Raw genomic sequence first — 25112 nt, 5'->3', positions numbered from 1 at the left:
TTTTAAACTATTATAGAGCGTCGCAGTCCCGCCCCCTACCAGGGCCCAGGAAATTATTCTCCGTTCATTTTCCTCATAGACATTTCAAAAAGTATTTATTTAAATAATTTTAAGCCTTGTACAAAGCCAACTCTTGTCGTGACAAATCATGACAACAAACACAATTATTTCCTGGGCCAGGCGTCGTCATGAAAGGGGGCGGGACTGCGACGCTCTATTACTCTATCACTACTCGCCTGTACTCGGGGCGACACAGGTCGGGAACGATGCAAGTTGGGATTGCTCCACCCGTTTATGCAATGACTGACTTTGTGTTGATAACGTACATTGGCATACGAAAATAGAGTTCCAATGTACGTGATGCAAAAGCTCTGCCATTCCGTGAAGCTGATGGGTTCGGGTGGCCAATCAGGGATTTGCTGCATCCTCCACAGACCCGTGGACAGACAAACCGTTGGTCCGATCGTCATATGGTGCCCGATTTATTCCCAGACACACATACAGTACAGTATACGCACACATGCACGCACACATGCACACACACTTTATATGAAAATTATATTGTCTTATAAGAATTTTTAAAATGCGATATGGAATACAAAGTTATGAAGTATTATAATACTTGATATTATAAATCATTATAATTAATTATATAATGGGTTATAATTTATAATGGGTTATGATTAAGGTTATAAAGTATAATGATTATTTATGAGCACTTATAAATATAATTATACATGTTTATGAGAAGATTATAATGTCTTATAAGTGTGTTCATAATGCGTTATAAACATAGGATGCATAGCAAGTGTTACTCCACTGGTAGTGGAAGGGGTGTCACGTGAAGCGCAAAAGGCAATATCCTCTGCCCAAATGGGCTTTCTGTGTTAGTTCAGCATTAGATATTTTGGCGCTCACACAGGGGACCCGAATTCAGTGGCCAGGTACTACGGGTAGGATACAAAAGTTACGGATTGTAGCTTTAAGAGGATAGTTTGCACGTGGTCAAAGTCTCGCCTTAACTTCTGTGCCAGCTGTTTCCTCAAAGTCATTTTCAACAAGACTGACAAACAAATCTTGTCCCTCCCAAAAACTCACTGAAATGATGCCTGATTCACCTTATGTCTAATTTATACTCTGTTGTATGGTGGTGTCCAATGACAAAAAATAGCTGATATACAACTTGTATATGTGATATTTTTGGCACGGGACACGGTTTTGTTTGGAAACAGTATGGCAGTACAGTTACAGTACAGTACAGTTATGCTCCCGGGGGCTTTGTGTCCATTGTGATCCAATGTACTCAATTCATCATCAAGACATAGAATACAACACCACTAAAAGCAGAGGATGCCACTCTCACAGGCTCCTTCCGTGGAGCTCGCTGAGGGAGTGCGTTGTTGGACTCTCTGGGGGCACGATAGTAGACGATAAAATTAACTACTGTAAGTCCAATTATAATTTGAGGACAGCTATGTTTTTAGGTCAGTTTTAAATGTGGAATCGGAACATTTAATGGTCGTCGAAGTCTAAATCAGGCTTAAGATGACAGCCTCACATCTCTGCCCTAATATCTGTTCCCTCATAATAGCACAACTGGAAATACAAACACAACATGGCGTATTGCCAGCACGCTGCCTTTGCTTTTAGATTGTATTTAAGATCAAGTGCACAAGCACATAAAACAAGCATTGCCAGCCAAAACACATACACAGTACACTACAGTCTCTCAAAACACACACGCACGTGTGTATCCACAGTCCACACACACACACACACACACACACACACACACACACAGCGCACAGCACAGCACAGCACAGCGGTCATCACAGGGCTATTTCAATAATCCCCGGCATGTATGTTTAATGGCGTGGGCCCAACAGGAAATGATCGGCGAATGAAACGAAGCAGCGGGTTATTACGTACCACTCTGGTGTCAGCCCAGACCTCCCCACCATTCATTTTATTGTAACTCATTTCTGCGGCCAGAGTGGAGCAGGATTTAATGTTTCCATTCCCCACTCCTGTTCTGCATGACAAATTGTTTTAATAAACATATACTGGGTCATAATAAAGTAATAATAAGCCTACCAGTCACCTTATATCACTGCAGTTAAATTTCCCCATAAGCCAACACTGGTTACAATGACAATTACACGGGAGCCAATCCTTAGCAAGGCAAACACAATGGGCAGATTTAATATAGTTTGTAAATATGATTAGTGTGCTGTCGTGTTATTGGAGTCTAGTATTTACATTTCTCTCCGGGCCTTTTCTCTATACAGGATCAGCGTTAAATAAAGCTTTCGCTCTTTTTTTCTTCCTGCTCTTTCTTTTCTCTCAGAATGCCTCCCCTCGCTCCCCTTCACAACTTAATGAAAAACACTGTTGACCGTTAATATTCCACGGATCAATCACCATTTTTAATTTTGAGGATAAATGTGCTATTGTGAAATCCTCAAAGGTCTCTCACACCTTTTGTGTGTGTGCGTGTGCGTGTGCGTGTATGTGTGTGTGTGTGCGCGTGTGCGTGTGTGCGTGTGCGTGTGTGCGTGCGTGCGTGCGTGCGTGCGTGCGTGCGTGCGTGCGTGCGTGCGTGCGTGCGTGCGTGCGTGCGTGCGTGCGTGCGTGCGTGCGTGCTTTAATGCATGCACATTCTGCTTTTGTGTATCCTCAGTTTAGTTCCTCACTGAAGGAAAAAAGGGCGCGGGACTGTGTTCATGTAATGGCTCATGGATATTTGCTGGGGTAATTTCATGCTACATTTCAATTATTGCCTAGATTTGTTTTTTAGATCCTCAAGTCATTGCATTCATATTCGTACTACAGGAATATATATTTACAATCAGCGTGTGCTTTTGACAGTGGGGGGAGTTGTTTGTAACTTTCAGTGCAGTGTTGTCTGGCTCGAGCTTGTTCAACAAAATACAGTGTGCAGAATGCTGTAGTCAATTAATTCTGAAGCGATACATTTAACCCATTCATAAGGAAGCAGAGGGACCAATTTACAGTACTAGTCATCAACTCTGATAGGCCTACACTTCCAGCAACATAATAAAAAATAGAAGCCGTTTTGGCTCCAAGGCACTTGAGTAAACATGAGTTTTTGTTTTGTGAAACTTGTTGAATTGTTTAATACCAGAAACAACCCATCCTTTCTCCTGTAGGAAAACAAAAGCCTATATGGAGTTTTAGATGTGCACTGGTCAAGCTGCTGTTCAACCTCTGCTATCTTGAATTGAATTTTGAGCAAATGTATGCATTGCATTGTCAGCAGGGTTACACCACCACAGTATGTTGAATACACGTTTTTTCCCCCCATTTTTGTTTTTGGTGACAGGCACAGAGACAATTTAAATTCACGCTTCGCAACCCTGCAGTTTGCAGGCGAAATCAGTAAATAGAGTACAACAGGGAGGTAATACAGTTAATATAAAGGAAGTTAAGACATTCAGTTTAGCCTTATGGACAGGCCTGGATAGACATGATGAGTTTACTGACTCTGTATGGTCTGTAGCTGTTATTGGCCCTGAATATCTGGACTGTCTTACAACAATGAACATTGCCTTGTAATATCAGCCCTGTCTGGAGAAGCAGAGATGGGGCTGATCTGTGGGAGACAGGGCTGCAGTGATGTCAGGGTTGGAACCAGACTCTGTGTCGTATATATTGTATGCCCGCCTGTCACAGCTCAACCCAGCACCCACTAATTGTTGTCAAGCATCTCCCCAATCCTGCTGGGCACCCTGAGCAACTGTAATAGGCAGAAAAGGGGACTGCTCAGTGCTCTTTGCCTATCAGTCAGTCGGGGTCTTTTCTTGTTCAGTCCTGCCACCTCATAGTGGCCCTCATATTCACCACTAACTCACCCAACACCACAGTGACATGAAAGGCCTCTCATTCATCGCCTATACCATGCCATTGACAGATGAATGAAATATTTATTTAAGAAATCTAAAAACATGTATTCATCCTCTATACTAGTTTCAGAGAACATTGACTTCTGAAGCACCTCACTGCCACCGGAGCCTGGCCCTCCAGTGAGTCAATTAGGATGGCTTAAAGGAATGTCTCTCTGCCTCTCTCACTTTCTTTAAGTGTCTACCCGCTCCTAATTTTTCATCTCTGGCTCTTTTCATCTGACTCTGTATTGAAAACATGAAAACAGCAGAGGCCAGTTTTTCTTTTCTTCCAACACACAAGATTGAAGATAAGATTGATCTAATATATATATATATATATATATATATATATATATATATATATATATATATAATATATATATATATATATATATATATATATATATATATAGAGAGAGAGAGAGAGAGAGAGAGAGAGAGAGAGAGAGAGAGAGATAGAGAGAGAGAGAGAGAGAGAGAGAGAGAGAGAGAGAGAGAGAGAGAGATGTAGATGCACCGAATTCTAGTTGCTTACAGTTGCTTTGGGTTGAGTCACCTACAGTGTTTTCAGGGAACAGATCATTCCAGGTAGTGCTAGGCGATATTTCATCGTATTATGATGATAATATTATTTTTGAGTGGTGCAACCACTCCCTTACGGAGCTATGTGTGTGGCTGGCTGGTTTCTTATTTATTAATTTTCAAAAAACAAATAAATATAATAATAACTGCACAATATCCTGATATGCGACTTGGATTTTGGATATTGTTATAATGGCATGAATGTTGTCTTTACTAGTTTTAGTCCTTTACAATATGATTTCTAGTCTTATATTATGATACTGATATAATATTGATTTGATACTGTATTGCCCTATCCTTTCAATCCAGGGGTTTACTGTAGTCACATATCTACAACACATTATACATGCCATGGTTATCTCACCTCTCATAAAGAATAGCTTGGCTTATTTGTCCCACAGGCCTGATCCAACTCTTAGTGTGATCATATTTGAGTTGGCATTAGGAGTTTGTGCTTCCGATTATTTTGGCTTTCATCAACAAGGTCTTCTAAAGGATTCATGGTCTTTAATAATTTCATATTTCCATAATTGTTTTTTATGTTTGTTGTCCACTGTTGGATTGGCACAAATTGTGGCGTAAATAATGTTTCTTCCAATTCTTCCAAAGCGGAAAATAAAATAAAATCACACCCGTGTGAAGTGAGTGGTGCAACTCTGGGGGGGGGGGGGGGGGCCCAGGAACGCACCCAGAGGGCCGGGCCGGTTCCGGAGTGCCGCCTCACGTCGAAACGGTTAAGAAATGACAGTTACCGTGTGGGGGTCCCTCTACTGTACTGTACTGTACTGTACTGTACTGTACTGTACTGTACTGTACTGTACTGTACTGTACTGTACTGTACTGTACTGTACTGTACTGTACTGTAATGTCACTACTGTACTGGCACACCCGAAATCATCATATATACAGTTAATATGTGCGTGTGTGTTTGTGTGTGTGTTAGGTTGCGCTGCGGCACAGGTGGTGAAAAACAACCATGCTGTTTTCGTGCTCAGACCCAGCCAGCATCACACATAGTGCTCAGACCCAGGCAGCCAGCCAGCCAGCCAGCCACACACATAGCTCCGTAAGGGAGTGGTTGCACTACTAAAAAATGCTGTCATTCATGGAAATAATGATTACTATCTCCTGTAATGTTTCATTGATTTGTGGGGACTAACCACATTGTTTTTCAGAATGCAGCCAGGCTGGAGTGTATGTCAATGTGTGAATGTGTTTTGAAATTGTATGATATTGGATATCTTGGAGAAATTAATGTTGGGTTCTGCAAACTTCTAAAAATACAAGCATGCTGCATGCATGATGTTTTATTTCTCCTGCTTCTGTTTTCATGGAAACTGTTCTTGCCCTGTTAGGATGATGTGGTTCAAGAATCTGACTTTTACCTTTACTTTTAACGTTTGATCCAGATCAGTGTCAAAATGGACCCACAATGATCATCCTTCTGCTACTGTAGTATATTCTGTATATCCTGTTTGCTAGTTTTAGTAAGTTATTATCCCATTTATAACCTGAATCAAATCAAATCAAATCAAACTTAATTTATAAAGCACATTTCCAAAGACCAAAGGTCAACCAAAGTGCTGTACAAGATCAGATAAAAGAAGAATAAGACAAAATAGACAATAGGAACGGTGGGGCGTTGCTATAGGAACCGGACCAATGTTAAAAGCTTCCGTAGGCCTTATATAGATGGAGTATACGTTGGGGTACGTATAAAGACCTGGGATATGACGCCACCTAGCGTCGACGTCCGGTTATATACGTACCTGGGAAAAAAAGAGTTAAGTAGTGGCTGAAATGGGTCTGGAGCAGACTATCAGCTTTTACAGGCAGATAAAGTTGTACATCATCTGCATAGAAGTGAAAAATATACTGTATCCTACCTCAGTAGCTAGTCTATGGTAGCCTGGGGACCAGACGAATATGCCGGTGCAAAATAAATAAAAATAAAAAGCACTCGGAGTCTACTCTAAGATGATAGGCCTATCTCACAGCATTTCCCTGCCCCCTTTCCATGCCCCCTTTTGGAGCTAGTGGTGCTATTTTTTTTGCGGTCCATAGGCTTCCATGTTAAAAGAGGTATTTTCACAAGCCACAAACTACCGTTTTGTAAAGGTAAGGTTTATTCTACTTATTTGAGTTGTTATACCATTGTGTTTTCTTCATATTAATATCGGTCTTTGACATTTTAACATTAGGAAATGTACTTAGATTCTCCAGAGAAAAAAAGTGTAAATGCCTAATGTTAAATGACACCACTATCTACCGGAAGTGGGCGTGGAAAGGGGGCTGTGAGATAGGCCTATTCTCTACACACCAATGTCTGTGTATATTGGTGCTGTACTTTGCACAGCTACAGTATACGTTTATTTTAAAGTCTCTACACTTTATTACTTATTACTGCTCAATAGCCTACCTGTGCATTATCACCTTATTACATAATAAGGTGATAATACAAGTCTATCATACCTTGTTTTACAATGATCAACATAATTTATGGTGGTCATTGTTTGCACAGTCTGACAAAGTATGCCACAGCAACATTGAACATGAAACAAATAAAACTGTTTAAATCTTGAAGAGTTAACTTACAGAGGACTGCATTGTAATGTAGCCTATACATATGCCTCAGGTGTTTCCATACAAAATCCTGATTTTTCAGCATGGGCATCGTTGGTCTTGGTCTATCTGATGTGGTAGTGATCGATACAGTAGCTCAGACTGGACCTCAAAGTTGAACCTGACCAATACAAGTTGGGTCTGGTCACTCCACCCACACCCCCATATACTGTTTATGACAACACTATTAGGTAAGATGATCTGATGATCGAGATCTCCTCCAACAGTTAAGTCTGGTGACATCTAAGTTCATTGTAGTTGGGAGAATAGCGGTCGTCTTGCTACACAGGCCTATAGGTATAGGTACAATATGTTGGAACTTTAAGATAATATCAGCACTCACAGGTTGGGTTATACTGTGGCTTCTAAACTGGTATCCAATTCTACCAGGTGGGATGTGGGAATTTGAGCTCATGCAATCTGGCCAACTAATGGATAACCCAGATCCTTACCCTGACGTCAACCACAACCAATTCTTAAACTTAACCATCTCTAATGTAATGTGAAACCATTTTAATGATAGGTCAGCTTTGCTCACTTCTGGCAGTTCACACATGGTCACACACACACACACACACACAGTGCATCTTGGGTATGATATACTGCTGGTTCAGGAACCTGGGACCCCCACCCAAAAGGATGTAGCGTCTTCCCACTGGATACTTGTTAATCGAATATGAACACTGGCTATTTTGGACCGGCGTGACAGTATTGAGATGCTCTCCATGTAATTACCTAGTTCTTTCATTAGAAGGAGAATACACTTAGCACTTCTCATTTAAAATGCAGGACTTTAAACTCAACATCTTGACATTCATGAAAAGAACCGGAGGAGAAGAGGCTTAGGGAGGGACCTCCCTGAAGGGCAGGCTTCAGGAGAATGAACCATGTGAGGCAGGATACAGGGGTACTTGAAGCAGCCCAGAACTCAATTTCGGCCCCAACCCTGCATGTGCACTGCAAAATCACGAGTGCTTATTCAACTCTGAGAGTGTAAGAATGGACCCTTGCATTCTTATACTCACAGAGTTAAAGAAACCTGAGAGTTCAGGGACTCTTATGGGTAAATCTTTCCACTTTCTGTAACATTTTGGGATATGCCCTGCAGCACAGAGAGTAAGTTAGTCGTCTTCCCATAGTCTTCTCTATAATGAGTGGAACAGTCTGTCTCTCTGACACTTGGAGTAACTCTTCATTCCCCTCTGCCCAAACTCCACCCCCCCCACCCGCCTGGTTTGAAGTGGTTCATTGACGTGGACCTTCTGCCCAGAGTAAGATGAGCTACACCCCATGTTCACTCCTCAACATGGCTGCAATGTTTTCCTGTTAGTTTAAAGTCTCATCTCAACTAATTAATATTTTTGCTTATAGCTGCTGTGGCTCCCATGGGGGGGCCCTTAATTAATCATTTATAAATCTACACAGCCTCCTAGTTTATTAGTCTCTGCCTTTGGCACTGGCTGACTGCATTGGGAAACCGCAAATGATTAGTTACAGGAATGAAAGCCTTTTTTTTGTCCCCCCACACTCCCCCCCACCCCCCCCGACCCCGCTCTCCCTCCCCGCTCTCCCTTGTTTCCAACTGATTAGGGCCTCACACAGAGGCATTTCCATGGCCTTGCACCACACTTTAATTCATTTGGAGCACCTGACACATTATTCAATCCCCCTATCTGATTCTCTGCCCGTTCCAATGTTTTTCTTCTACTGCACTGATGCGTGGCGATCAGTTAGGGCTGCACCTCACCCTGACCAAAACAAAGGCCAAAGCATCGGAGGACTGAGGAGAGAAATTATAACTGTTGAATGAGAACGCTTGACCCTCTGGGCCGTGCTGTCATGAAAGCAGGGTGATTTCTGGCCGTTCCGTCGGGACCACGTGGGGGCCTGGACTAGTGACGGGGCGGGAATCCATCCACAGTTAATTTCAGTGAGCTAAGAACCACAAGCCATGGCACAGTGCTAAAGCTGTCTAGCTTTTATTGGAAAAGAGGCAATATTTCCATCAGTTTAACAGAAAAATAAATTAATTGAATCAACTGAAAGCATCGTGGGAGGTTTTCATAATGTCTTTGCGCTCTCAGGGAAGGACGCCTCATGCAACAGGGTTCCTTCATCCAATTAGACCTCCACTGGCTGGCTCACACCAGCACCGCACTGCTCCTTCCCTTCCATCTTATCAATGAATTTTTGCCACTCTTATCATCAAAGTGGCTGCACTTGGCAAAAGGTAAAGCCAGCAATAAGTCTTCCTAGAGAGACTGGCTAATGAAGTTATAAGAGTCATGCTGTGCAGCTTTGAAGACCCTTTGACACATTAGTCACAGTTGGACGGCAGGTGGCTTCTTATGTCGACCTATGGTGAGAGCGGATGTTCAGAATGAGATGATATTAAAAGGTTTATTATGGCGTAAAGTGTGACATAATAGCCAATCCTACCCCGTTGGCTGTGGATCTAAGACGTTCTATCCCTGCAGTGTGGCCCATATGTACTGTGATTCTGCTGGGAATCATCATGACATCATGTGTCAGTTCTAGTCAACACTGCAGTACTCGTCCTTTACAGATAACTCTAGCATAATAATGACATAAGAGTGAAAGGAGGAGTGGGGCTTCACAAGTGAGGCAATTATGTTACATTCATGTGTGCCACTGACAATGTTTATAGCCCATTTTTTCATGAAAACTACTCACTTTCATTGAAAGATGCAACAATATCCCCTAATGTAATGCTGACAGGTCTATTAATTAAATGAAGATATTGCAGATTGTGCTCATCGCATGCTGTCTTCACATTTAGATGGCTGAATGCAGAGGACAAATTCCATGTATGTGTAAATGTACTATGGCAAGTACCCCAATAAAACTACAGTTGAAGAGTTTTTGTCAGGGGAAACTTGACATACCACCGGCCCGTTTTTATTAGCGACCTAGTCATGAATGATTGACTGCCCCCTAAGCCAATGGGAGTCTGAACCACTCATGTAGCCAATCACGTAGTAGCGACCTAGTCATGATTGGCTGCCTCCTAAGATATGACACGTGCACCGTGGAAGTCACTGCAACGCGGAGTGGAGCGGCAGCAGGCCAGTGGCTAATGTTATGAGCTAACTGTAGAGCAGGAAAGCCATAACAAAACACAGTGATTTAACCAACAAAGGAACGTTGCAAACCAACGAAAACAACGGCCGCGAGGTTGTGACAGAGAAACATACACGTTACAAAAAAAGGGAAATGTTAGGAAAAAAATAAAAGAAGGGGGGGGACAGATATGCACAACAGCACTTGTTTCACCACTTGATCATAATTTCTTGTTAATTGTGAGGTTTTACCTTTGTCTAATTGGACCTTAGATTTGACTGCATTTTTGTGCGTGACCAAGCCATAGTTTAATAGAGCACTATTATTGTAGATGACGATTTGGATATTATATGTTTATTCACATCTTGTGAAATTTGTGAATTCACCAGAGCATATACTTGATAGTCTCTGGTGGGGTTCCAAACGCAAACATCAAACTCTCGCTGCTTTCCCTGGCAACCCACAGCCAGAAAAACCTGGAATTCTTCCATCCTGAAAACTCTTTAAGACCTCAGATTAGATTTGGGTAGAACATTCTGGTAAATTTCCAGAAATCAAATTAAGGCAAAGAATATCATGTTTTTATTTATTTATTTATTTTAGCTTTAGTCAAAGAGAGATTATTATTAGATTATTTTATACCTCGCAGTGCTGATTTGATTAGGATGTTATATTTTTTAAATGCAGAACAGACCGTCCAGACTTCAGCATACAACTAGAATACGTAAATGCAATATCCTCTAGAGTGCAACTATTCTTATGCCCGCTCTCTCCATTAATTATTTTTTCGCACTCTCTCCATCTCCCTGTCGCTTTGTTGAACAAGTGGTAAAATATTGAAATGTCCTTTATGAACGATGCTGCTTGTTGCATTTGATTTGTTTGTGCAATAATGAAACCCTTATCACTCAGTGAGCTATTTGGTTGTGAAATTGCTGCACCACAAACCTGACACATTAGACGGTATATGATGTGTTTCGGAGAAGATGTATGTATGTGTTGTCGTCATGAGATTGCTTCTCTGAACACCAGTAGCAAGAGACCTTGATTTCTTTTTTGAAAAAACAGTATAATGCTTAATTTATATTCCGTCATACAACAGTTTCACACTCCAAAAATAGCTAATCTACAAACTCACAACATGTCGCAATGCGCTGCATTGTAAGCTTAAGATCGGCTATTTTTGACACGTCACACCGTTGTACGACGATGGTATAAATCAGGCGTAAGAGTACTTTACTACTACAATGGTAGCAATGCATGGTTTATTTAGAAACAGATTCAAGCAGCCGAGTATACAGCCACATAGTAAATATTGCTTCTATTATTAGCTCCATTGTATGCGTCTGGTGTGTAATTACAGTACAGTATTTGCAGGTCATCAACAATGCCGTTAACGCTTCCTCAGTTTTGTCATATACGTCTCTGTTTCATTTCGCTATCTCATACAAATACAGTACATCTCATGTTCCTGGAGCTCATTGAAATGAAAGGAAATGTAAAATTGTAATTCATTGATTTATCTTGAGGTGATTTTAAGGTAGTTTTAGAGGTTGTTGCTTTACCTAGTAGTATTACTCGTGTGTGTGCGCGTGCATGTGCGTGTGCATGTGTGTGTGTGCGTGTGCGTGTGCGCGTGCGCGTGTGCGTGTGCGTGTGTGTGTGCGTGTGTGTGTGTGCGCGTGTGCGTGTGCGTGTGTGTGTGCGCGCGTGCATGCGTGCATGTTGTCCTGTACCTAGGCATTGGAAGCACCAAGAGACACAACATCAGTATACAGAAAAGAAAGAGAATCATTAAAGGATGGGATTTGGTGCATGATATCCAGTGCAAATGTCTATCTGCTCTAATGCAATACTGCTTGTCTCACTTAGGGATAAGAGTCACTATGATATTGTGTTAAGACCCCCTTTGTGGCTGTGACTGTGTGTTATTGACCTTATTCACAAAAGCCCAGTTTTACTGCTCTCTCTGAGTCGCAGGGGGAGAGTGTGTGCTTGTGCTTGACAACTAGGTCACTAAACGTCAGTCTGGAGATTGTCATCATGACTTGTCTTTAACAGTTTTATGAAAGCATAAATGTGAAAAATGTGTGCACAATGGATTTTGTTTGTTTTTAATGTTCAGAGCCTTTAACCAGCAGCTGTTGAGATTACTCTCCACAACTTTTAAGAGCCTTTAACAACACACGCTGTGTCACCAATGGCAATTACCCATTACATTTATTTATTTTGGGATGTTATGCAACTGTTCAAATAGCCACACAGCTGAGTTTATGGCAAATCTGCAACAAACATTGTGGCACCCTTATTCCTTAATCCTTAAATTGTCTCCACCAGGCAGAAGGCATGAGGAGAGACTATGTTTTGCACCCTGTCCGTCCGTCCGTCATGTGTATATGTCTGTGAACTGAACAGCTAATCTCCGGTACCGGCTTGATCGTAGCCAAACTGTGCACACACACTCCCTGGATGGCAGAGCAGAACATCTGCCCCAAATTCTTCACATGGGCCTGTTAAGCCCAAACCACCATCGACTCGAGACTCAACAAAACGGTTTTAGCGTTTGTCGCAGCGGTGTGATATGTCCTGTTGCACGTCGGCGCATGTCGACGATGTTGACGCATGTCCACGCATGTCCAAGCAAGTTATTCAATTGGTTTAATTCAATGGTTGCTAACAAACTACATGTGTCTACTCGCGACCATTTCGTTGCAAGGAGTTGCATGGCGTGATATTGTGTTCTAGCCGGTCGAGCCGCGCTTGGTGGTGCGCTGCGCTGTACCAACTGCAAATGTTACCTCAGTATCGTAACCACAGCCGGGAGGCGAACCTGGGACCTCGTTCAAACAAGCCGCGTACGTTACCAGTCGGCTAAAGACCCATGGCCCAATGGGCGAGTATGAACTGTAACGCAACCACCTATAGCCTATACAATATGCCTCCTCTGGTGTGTTCTTCTGGCCGCTATGCCAGTGTGCCAGCACTGTTTACTATTATATATTATATCTTTTGATAATCGGCGCCTTGTCATATACATACACTGTGTGTAACCCTTTTTCAGATTTTTCATACTCCATGCTGATTGGCTAAGATCAGTTTCCAAAGCTTGAACAAAATGCCTCAAATCATGAACACAGCATGTGATTTCTGTGAACTTTTGCATGCACATTCCCACTAGGCCGAGGAAGAAATGCCACTTGAACATTTTCAAATCAGCCTCATGGTGGCGCATTTTTCACATCTGCCTTTTATAGCGTCTCTAGGAGGTTGACTTTTATATTACTCCTTCAGATTTTATCAAAAAATCACCCAAATCGTTACACATGATCTCTAGTCATGTGATCAAGTCAGATATGTATGATTTTTCATATTCCATCCTGATTGGCTAAGATTGGCATCTAAAGTTTGCAGGACTGGCCCGTTTTGAACGAAATGCCTCAAATCGTCAACCGATCGTCCGATTGCGGTGTGAAACTGTGAACGCATTTTATCCAAATATCACGCAAATCGGTACACATGATCTTTATAGTCATGTGATCAAAACGGATCTGTCAGATTACTTTATATTCTATCGTGGTTGGCTAAGATTGACATTAAAGTTTTCAGGTGTGGACCGTTTTGAACAAAATGCCTCAAATCATGAATGCAGCGTCCAATTGCTGTGAAAATTGCACGAACATTTCCACTACGTTGAGGAACAAATGCCACCCTTTTAACATTGCCCTATGTTTAAAACATAAGTAGCAAACATACTTGATCAAGCACACAACGTATCAACCTTGTACTGTTTTTCTTTGTGGTCCTTTGTGGTCCATTGTCTATTGGCTATTAACAGTATACTTCTATGATCACTCAATACCAAACAATGCACACCCACAATAAACGTTCCTGACCTGTGCTCCGAGGAGCGCTTTTTCTAGTTTCCTTCCTTTCCCTACTTCCTCCACACATCAGTAGGGCCTTACTTGGCACTAACACTATCTCAAGCAGATGTATGAACCATACATGTACAGTCATTATGTGTTCACACTGCCAGCTACAAAGATAGTCTACCATTAATTTTCAATGGAAGCCAACAACATGAAGATACAATTACTGTATACTGTACATATGACATGTTTCGCTCCTAGAAAAGCTACAACAGCTACAAAGCTACAAATAAGTTGAGCTCACTTCAACTTCAGATACAAAGCTACAAAGTGACAGATATACTATGTAGCGTTGTATCTTTTGTATCTGCCTGCAGTGTGAACTCAGCATGAGTCTCTTCTCTCTGCTTGCCTCACAAATAACCTGAAACTAAGTCATAGCCTACGTATATTAATATTGGATACCATATCATAAACCAATAAAACAATGTCAATACACCTATAAAAGGCCAACACAAATGATAATATGCACTGTACACATACAGTGCATGCTCTGTTCAGTGTACACACACGACTGAGATAGACACAAAGGGGTAAAATTATAAAGTGATAATTGTAATGAGCTTTCCCAAAGCAAAACTGGATTTTTATTGTAAAGCGTAATAATATGCCAATTCCTTATTCTAACATTTGATTAATGTAATATTGTAGTTTTCTACAAATCCTGGTCAAGGAACATCTGAACCATTCATAGTTTATTGGCTAGACTGCATGTAATCTCAAAGTGCCACCGCCCACAAACAATCTGGATTTCTGATTGGTTTTGGCATTCAAGCCAAATACGTTGCTCAACTTGTTATCTAAATGTGCTGGCAGACGTCCCATACAGTCCCTTAGAACCCCAACTCATATCAACAAATTGATATGTTAGATTGGAAATATCCCTTCTCTGATATCAAACCAAAGTGACCTACTGTGTTATTGCAATTGGATACTGAAATCACATATGATTATGTATTCCATCTCCCTTCTCCACACACGTCTGTAATTCAAAGTTTACCATACGGTATATCAGGATGAGGGATGAATCAATGTTTGAGATACAAAATTATGCATTTATAAGAGGTGTTGAGGTGTTCTGTACTGAGAGCACTACATGTAAAGCAGGGGCCTTTTATGGGGGCTTCATCTGTGTGGAGCCATCGTAGGCCATTACAGAGAAATCAGACCATTTGGAAAGTGGGTTTCTATTAGTGACCTTGGTTGAAAGAATCACAGATAATCTCCATCTAAACTAATGTATTTTCCCCTCACAAGGACAAAGCAATCTGCTTAGGCGCCGGGACCCTACCAAACAAAGGCATAGTCCTTATACCACACGCATGCACACACGCACGCACGCACGTACACACACACACATACGCACGCACGCACGCACGCACGCACGCACGCACGCACGCACGCACGCACGCACGCACGCACGCACGCACGCACGCACGCACGCACGCACGCACGCACGCACACACACACACACACACACACACACACACACACACACACACACACACACACACACAGAGACACATGCCATGATGTCAGTGAACGGGAGAAAGGGCAGCAAATCACCTTCTGACACCAGAGAAAGAGAGAGAGCCTGCTAACCTTGTAAAAGACAATCACTGAGGCCACAAATTAAATGAAAGCGCTAATAAAATTACTTGGCATATCGTCCACTTAATAAGAAACAGGCATGCCCCAACTTTAAAGCTGTTTACCCACCTGACTACAGTATAACACCGATTTGGCACCTATGTCCAGATTGAACTGGAAAATGACTTGCTAATCTGTTTAGGTATTTGGAGTAATTGGGTCTGGTGCCAGTGAGGGGGATTTCCTTGTGTGTTGAAAGTCTCTGTGAGGAGTCCATTCCCAGCTCCTTGGTATAATTACTCTGACAGAGCTGTGGCCACAGGGCCTGTGAGCAGGGCTGCTTTTTAAACTGTAAATTATGAAGGATTAGCATTTATGAATTTTAAATCAGGACTGTGGTAGGAGACACTAAAGCTGCTTAGTGATTGCAAACGGCAGCGTCTGAGCAAGCAGCCCTGCACACCCCTTACACTCCAAACTGCTCAACTGTGTGTGTGTGTGTGTGTGTGTGTGTGTGTGTGTGTGTGTGTGTGTGTGTGTGTGTGTGTGTGTGCGCGTGTGCGTGCGTGCATGTGTGTCTTTATTCAAATGCACCCCCACATAAACAAAACGCTCACTGGCTGCAGTGGCTGGACTCTCAGAATTAGCTTCAAGTGAATAATGTTCAGACATCTTAACAACAGTCTTGTGCGTGTGCGTGTGTGTGGGCGTGCGTGTGCGTGCGTGCTTGCTTATGTGTGTGTTCATATGCACACGCGCATTAGCCTGCATGTTAGCCAACTCATGGGTGCTGCTCCCACACAGACACAGGCTGTGTTGCTGCTCCTCACTGGAGTGTCATACCGTGCAGAATATCCAAAGGGTGATTATGTTAATGTGGGACTTGATCCATGCAAAATTATGCATAATAGATGATGTGACACAAAGTCATCAATTAGACGGATATCAGTACTAAAAAGTGTGACGCAGCATAGTTTTCCTCTTTTTCATTTTTTTCATTTTTTTGCATGATGATTCCATGACCCCCCACACTGGGAGATCACACACCGAACACACCTAACATCAAAATGTTGACAGAGAAAGAGGACCCAATCCTTGTGTAATGTAAAATAACCTGATGTGTGCACTGTGCATGCGCACGTACAGTACATGTGCATGCACATGTATGTGCATTTTTATTTATTTTTTCATAATTTTTATCCCACGATTTTGTAACCCAATTTTCACCCCTGTGTCAATTATCTAATGTGATCTGGCCAGGGGGAGGCAGTTTAGAGACCAGGATTATTGCATGTTTTTTGTGAGGGTACCTACCCTATGGGGGACACGGGGAGAACATGCAAACTCCACACAGAAAGGCCCTTTCGCCAACCCCGCCTCGGGTATGGGCACTGATGACACGGAGGAGGAAACACGCCGCAGCACCCACAGCGTCCCGAGCGGGAATCTAACCCAGGACCTTCTAGCTGTGAGGCGACAGCACTACCAACTGTGCCACCGTGCCACATGTACGTGCATTTATGGGGTGCATGTGTTTGGTCCGACAGGCATTAGTCCAACACCCTACCACAGGGATGGGCAACTTTGACGATAGAGAAGGCCACTATATTTCCACACTCACTCCAGAGGGCCACATTGCACATTGTCGTAGCAAAAAATAGTTGCTATTATTTTAATTGAAATTCTGAAAAGTAAAATTTGTATTTAATTTCAAATGCATTTAGTTATAGTTATGTTGACTTTATGAACTAAATACAAATACATTGAACATAATAAAATTACATCAAAACAATAATATATATCAATGTTCGGATATTAACCTGCGGGCCACTTTATGTGATGGTGGGGGCCGAATGTGGCCCCCGTCCCGGGCCGCCAGTTGCCCATGTACCACATAACCTAACCTAACCCTAACCTCACAGGGAAGCCAAGGGTGAGTCTTAACCGGCAACGCATGTTGGGAGCCACGGGTGCATCTTAACCAGCCACGCATGTGTCTTAACTGGCAACGCATGTTGGGAGCCACAGGTGCATCTTAACCAGCCACGCATGTGTCTTAACCGGCAACGCATGTTGGGAGCCACGGGTGCATCTTAACCAGCCACGCATCATATGTGTCGGACTGTTGCATAGTTTGTCTGTGGCTTTGGGCTGCAATGTATCAATATTATATCGATATTGTGATACTGTATGAGACTTTTGTCTAGTTTTTTAATTAAAAAAAAAACATTGCGAAAATACAAATCTACAAGCTAATCTTCAAGATCTACAAGATCACAACATCGTGATTAGCCAGGAAACCTGCACGAATCTGCCAGTGAACTTGTCACTGTCTCTGGGTATATATTTAAATAGTCTTTTTTGCTTTGGAAGCTTGCTAAGTGGGTGAAATCATCTGGAAGTATTTAAGTGGCAGCCATGATAAGAGCTGGTTGAATTCTCTAAATGCTAAGGAAAGACACTTCTTTAATTTCTTATCTACTTCAGCATAGGTTATACTGGACTATCCTTTATGAAAGGAAAGGAATATTAAAAAGAAACTAGAATTTGATTAACTGATTTTTAATTTTTGCTCTGAAAACTTGTTTTTGGTAAAATAAATACATTGTCTCAAATATGTTGTTTTTATTTAAACAATTAGCAAACAAATGTGAATTTACCTTAAACAAAGAAAAATAAATCCACTGTAAAGGTGAACACTTTTACAATATGTCACATCATTTTTTTTCTTCTTTTTTTATATTTTGGAAAGAATAGCCAATTTAACACTGAGGTGCCCACAATGTTTAGGTGCCCACTCTTCCTGCACCCTTTTGCAATGTGAAATGCCACGAAATCAGTAATCCTTTTCCACTTTGCTTCTGTCTTGTCAAATGGGCCATGTTTCAACTTGTGAAAGCTGATATTCTTTTACTGTGAAGGCAAACGTTTATGAACGTCTCACATCCTGCATATTTCCGCATGCTGAAAATAGCCGATTTGCAACACGTCGTACGACGAAGTATAAGTCAGGCTTCACTTAAATTTTAGCTGAGGCGATGCACACATCACTCCTCAGCGCAAAATAAAGGGTCGGGACACAGTATTAATAAGCTATGAGCTTTTTTCGGTGGCATGTTATGTTAAAATCCAACAACAAGTTTACGTCAGTGTTTTGGACATGTTCTGTGTCTGCGTGGATCAGAGCGAGTGGAGTGAGCACACATCATAGAGTTGTGTGTCTGCGTGGATCAGAGCGAGTGGAGTGAGCACACATCATAGAGTTGTGTGTCTGCGTGGATCAGAGCGAGTGGAGTGAGCACACATCATAGAGTTGTGAGCTGAGCACATCACTCGGGTTTATTATGCTTTAGCAGGACCGGGCTGGACTTTTGGCCCTGTGCAGTGCTTTAACCGCTAAGGACTTATTTAACGTGTTTTCAATGATATCCAGAGCCGCCTACGACGCCATTAACGTGTTATTTAGCGTTCTATTTAATGATAAACATATAATGTTGGCTTACCGCATATCAAAGCTCTCGCTCGATCGGTAGCCCTGGGGTCGATTGGCTTTCCCTTCAGCCACAATGCATTGAAAAACAGAAAGGTGGTGGCTGGAGCATTTCTAGTCCTTTTTATGAGAATTCCAGCTCAGATCGCACTGGATGAATAAAGCGACTGTGTTTAGTGGCTCAATAGCAACTCCCGGTGACCGTGCGTTTAAAATATGAATGCTTCTAAAGACTCTTATAAGGTAGACCATGTGATCCGCGAGAAGACCCTCCGCCATTGCTGTTTTGGGGAGACGAGGAAGCGGTCTTCTTCTACAACCAAATAGAATGGTGGTGAACGGTGGCGGTTGCTGAACTATCGCTCGCGGCCCCTGGCGGTGGTTGAGTTAACGAGCGAGATCCATACCGTAATTACCTATAATTAAAGTGAATTAATCGATTTTCCGATTTTCATTTTTTATCATCTTCCAAACCAAACAATCCGATTTCGATTTAAAGTCGATGAATCACCCCGCCCTAATTTAGAGGCCCCTCAATGTGTTGATGTTTTCATTATTTTCCGATTTTCATTTTTTTATCATCTTCCAAACCAAAAAATCTGATTTCGATTTAAAGTCGATTAATCGCCCCGCCCTAGTTTAGAGGCCCCTCAATCAGGGGTCACCAACATATCCGTACACGGATAAATGTGTCCGTGGTAAAGACGTAGTCATGTCCATGGTAATATTATTGTCCACTCCTTTTGTATGTCCGTGGCAAAAATGGAATGTTGACAAAAATGTCAGCCAACATGGCGATGACCCCTGCCCTCAATGTGTTGATGTTTTCAAGATTTTTGGTCAAATTGTCCCCTCCTGCCAACTTTGGAGGGCAATTATACCCAATAGGAATGGAATATGAAAACTTTGAAATGATACATGTTTAACATGACTCCATAAATGTGTGAGTTTTTGGACGAAATGTGTAGGAGCAATAGCAAAACATTTTGAAGAAAATGCTAAATGGAATTGGGCATGATGGCCTGTATGGGGAGTTGCATCATTGATTGTACCACCTAGAGTTCAAGATTCGCCTGCCTGCCTGCCTGCCTGCCTGCCTGCCTGCCTGCCGGCCGGCCGACCGACATGATAGACAGACATGATATTTTTGTAGAAGATGGCCTTTTTGTATCTTCTAAACATTGTAGTTTCACCATGGCAGATTCACATCACTAACATGCTGCCGCATAATGACGTGCCTGTAGTCAGACTCTCTTAGCACCGTGGTTGTCTTTTTCCTTAAGTCCTTATGAATGCTCTTTCACATATTTCCTTGACCACATGATGTTTTCCGTTGAGTGTAAGGAAAGGTGGTCAAAAAGACATAGGACGTCATGTTTGAGACTATTAAAATGCACCATCTGTGTGTTTGCATGTACTGTACAGCACTGTATGTGTTTCCTCTCCCTTAACATGACATTATGTGAGATGTGACCTTGCTTTGTCTTAGTGTTGCAGTCATGGTGGCGATCCACAATAGAGGTGTGAGTCCATGACTGGCATGTAGCGTTATTAAGCAGTGGGTCGGGCTGTTGGAGGCCTCATATCACACCTCTAGAGCTGTCTGCACCAGAGTTTGTGAGGCATGACCCCAAGCCTGCAGTGTTAACTGGTTGAGCCAGGTGGCAATGGCAAGGGGGGTGGGGGGTGAGGTGTGTGTGTGTGTGTGTGTGTGTGTGTGTGTGTGTGTGTGTGTGTGTGTGTGTGCGCGTGCGTGCGTGCGTGCGTGCGTGCGTGCGTGCGTGCGTGCGTGCGTGCGTGCGTGCGTGCGTGCGTGCATGTGTTTTGGAGCCCTTCATGAGCTGATGACCCCATAGTGTACTGGAGGAAAGACATCTTCATCTCTCCAGGCACTCTTCTGTAAAATAATTGCGTATGTTTTGTTACCTTGATGCATACATTAGTACGTCAGTATAGGTTGGCATTGCCAACCTCTTATTATGATATTATGAAGTTTTATCATTAGTCTGTGCTCTGCTCTTTTACAAAACACATTTGACTCTCAAAAGCTTCATCTTGGAGTGGGCTTTGTCATGATATGAAGGAAACTATAGGAAAGAAATGGGACCAAGGATTGGAAAAATCAGACCTGTCTGAAGTGAGTGGTGCAACAGCACCACTTTTCCACCTGTTGGTACCCTAAACATACATACAGTACATACATACACAGGGACGGACATTGCTGGTTATGGGAGTGGTTGCACCACTCCCATAAAAAATCTAAACCCAGCCACACAGTAAAATCCTGAGTGTCAATTCAACTTTGAGAGTGTAGAAGGGGAATTTGTACTCTCAGAGTTGAATTAATACTCAGTATTTTGTTGTGCACCAACTAGCACCCAGAAAATATTTGATTAAATCTCTCGCGTTGGTTTGGGCAGCCTTGGCTGAGCTAAAGATGCTCGCCTACACTCTGAGGCATAAATGGACACATCCTATTGATTTTCTTTCAAGCCGGATCGCATCGATTTCTGTGAATATGGCAGACAAATCCAGCTGGCTGTGTGTCCGCAGGGACGGAGCAGAGAGGCAGACAGGGAGCAGTGGTGGGGGGGCCTGCCACAGCAGGGGGCCAGGCCTCATTACACCAACCAGGGGCCCTATGGCCCGCTGTTGGTCACCTCCTCTCCACTCTCCTTCTACCACTTACCCCCAAATTAAACTGAGAGCTTTTTAATTATTTATCAATACCATCCACTCATACTGGATCAATCAGCGTGAATGTTTTTTCTTTTTTAAAGATAATGAGGGACCCCCAGTCCCAGACCATTGGACTTGTGAACATTGATCGTGATCTTTGCCATTTTTATGTTTTGCTTTAAAGCAAAGATTAGGGGTAGTGACCATGGTAGTGGTGATTTGGGGGGTTAGGAAAGGAGCCAGCTGAAGTGTGCTTCAGTCAAAGTAAACAGTCTGAGGTTTGTCATTCTTGGTCAGTAATCGAGTCTTTGAACAAGATATCTCATCTGACCATCAATTCACACAATGCTAGGAGAAGAGAGCAGCTCTGGTACAAAGAACGCCTCACAACTTCTCAAAATACACTGCTCTGAGTCATAACTGAACACAGACACTATCACTCTAACCATCTACTGCACTATATAATTTAGCTACTTTGTCATATGATGAACAGCGGAAATAGTCAATCTACTGTACAAGCTCACAACACATGTGGCACGTTGTAGATCTGCTATTTTTTCAATAGAATTATTTCTTTCTGGCAATTAATGTTTGCCTATAATGATGACATGCCAAGAATACCAGGTGGAATGTACTGTATACTCCATTGTATGACAGTGACAATTTACACAAAAAAAGAAAGAAAAACAGCAGTTTGAAAATCAGTTATTGTGGGCAAGAGACACCGCCGTACTATTGTGTATAAATTAGGTTTTAAAGTTTGCCACTCTCCACTCCAAACATTTAGCAGAGCTTGATTCATTGCCATTCTGTAGTCACTGAATGAAACCTATAAGCAATCACTGACTCCATATTTCTGTCTGAGTGCATCATGTCAAGCAAGGTGAGGAGCTATTCCATCTGGAATTATTAGCCAGAGATACACAATTCAATCTAATTTCATACCAACACATTCAATCACCATGAGTTCACTGTTGCAGGGGCAGTAAGACGCACTTCAAATGAATTAATGCTCAGAGAAACATTTCTGCACCTGAACTTTAGGAAATTAAAGAAATGTCACATGACCTGCACTTATATACATTTCCAATCATCCAGGAACTCAGAGTAAACACACAGATATTGAGTTCAAGGAGATTGTTTGTGAGAGGACAAGCCAACATAAAGTGGGACAATATAATGAGATTCTTATTTCATCTCTTTTTTCTGATGGGGGTGGAATTGGATTATAGAGGGACTTATTTGTATGGGATATTGAGCACTGCAAAATAAATTCACACCTATTCAAATTGAAATCAGACCTAGGTGCAGCAGATAATCCTTTTTAAGACAGTACGAACTGGCAGTCCATGCCCACACATTGGAAATAAATAATCTATCCCTAAGAAAATATCCATTGCCAGGAGCATTGCAAGGTATTTCTTTTAATTTATTTTTCTACAAAAGCTCAAATATTTATCACAAGTACATAATTTGATTTTTTTCCAAGAGGCATAAACAGTCCCATCCATATTCATAAGGAATTTTAGTCTGTCTTCCAGTCATCACGTCACAAAGAGTCTTAGCAAAAGCGCCTTCCCAATGGCTCCGTTTTTAGCTGGATCAGGAAACCTGATTTTGTTTTGAATCCTGCAGCCTTTTGAGATGTCAGGCTGTATCAGCACGGCAGCCTGTGATGGCTGTGGTTATACAGTGTGGCTGATCGAGCTACTCGCAAGTCTTTTTGAAATGGCTTATATCTGAGGGAAGTGTTGAGACGTAAGCCTGAAAGAAGGACAAGGTTTAGTGTGAAGATGAGCAGCGAGTAACTGCTGAGAGGATGTGATGTGTGCTGGTGGTGATGGTGGTAGTGTATAGTGGTGGTGGTGTGACGTGACGTGAGAGGCACTAATGTGAGAAGGGATGAAGCAGGGAGGGCTTGAATAGCAACCTTGACATGAACCCGAGCTAGATGTGAGCTTCAGACACATTCTCATGATGCTGTCGGCATTCATATGTGAAGCTTAGTGCCTTATCTACCTGCTGGCTGAAAGCGAGTGGGATGGTGTCCACTTGACGCCTGTGTGTCCTATACGGGCGGTCTCTTGTGTCTCAGTCAGATGGTCCTACATGCAGTTTGTCGCACAGTGCTAGGAGGAAATGAAGGCTGTCCCTGTTTCCTGACTATTATAACAAGTCACCCAGTGGTGTATTGATGTCAGAATGGTCAGCTGTTTGTCTAATAGAGTCACCTTCCTACACCTTGAGCTTGTGTGCCAGACATTTAGACATTACGTGATGTTTTTAACAGCAGAAAACCCATTATTTTATTCACAAAAAGGCGCCTGCTATCCTCAAGTAAACATTGCAGCATACACAGTAAAATCTTATAATGTGAATTGTGTTGAATTAACACTGGATTTTTACTGGGGTGCAAGTCTCATTAAAGCTTCATCTTCAACTTGTCTATATAGCAATTAAATGGTGTCCTCAAACAGTTCTGATCGGATTTCTCTCTCTCTCTCTCTCTCTCTCTCTCTCTCTCTCTCTCTCTCTCTCTCTCTCTATCTCTCTCTCTCTCTCTCTCTCTCTCTCTCTCTCTCTCTCTCTCTCTCTCTCTCTCTCTCTCTCTCTCTCTCTCTCTCTCTCTCTATCTCTCTCTCAGTGACATGGTGGACCTGTGTAATTTCAGCTATACGTCTGTTGATTAATCACCAGGCACATATAAGGCAGCATGACTGACCAGTAATTGTATCAAAGCCTGCAATGTTCCTCCCTGCAGTGGTAATTACAAGTGACGCAAAGGAAAAGAAGGCAAAGTAAAATGGTAAAAGACGGATGGAGAAGTACTTGCAAGAGAGGTGTGAATTAATACAAGCATATATAATAGAGACCTTACTGCACAGACAGACAGACAGACAGACAGACAGACAGACAGACAGACAGACAGACAGACAGACAGACAGACAGACAGACAAGGAAGCAAGTGAGCTAATATGAGAGAGACTGAGAGAAAAAGAGAGAAGCAGAGAAAGAGGTCACTGAATCAGATACAGTAGTTCTTCTCATGACACCTTGTTCCATCTACCAGTGTGAATCAGCTAACAAACACTCTCAACAATGCATACCAAAAAAGAGAGAGAAAAAGTTATTTGAGTTGTAATAAACGACCTTTTCATGAAGCGGCCTACATGCATTTTTATGCCAGGGCATAAATAGCTGAGCTACATAACAATTAAGGTAACCTTTCTGTTT

This window comes from Electrona antarctica (genome assembly GCF_951216825.1).
Source record: "Electrona antarctica genome assembly, chromosome: 3".
In the NCBI taxonomy this organism is placed as follows: Eukaryota; Metazoa; Chordata; class Actinopteri; order Myctophiformes; family Myctophidae; genus Electrona; species Electrona antarctica.
The sequence above is the reverse complement of the archived record's forward strand: the minus strand, read 5'-3'. Positions refer to the sequence as shown.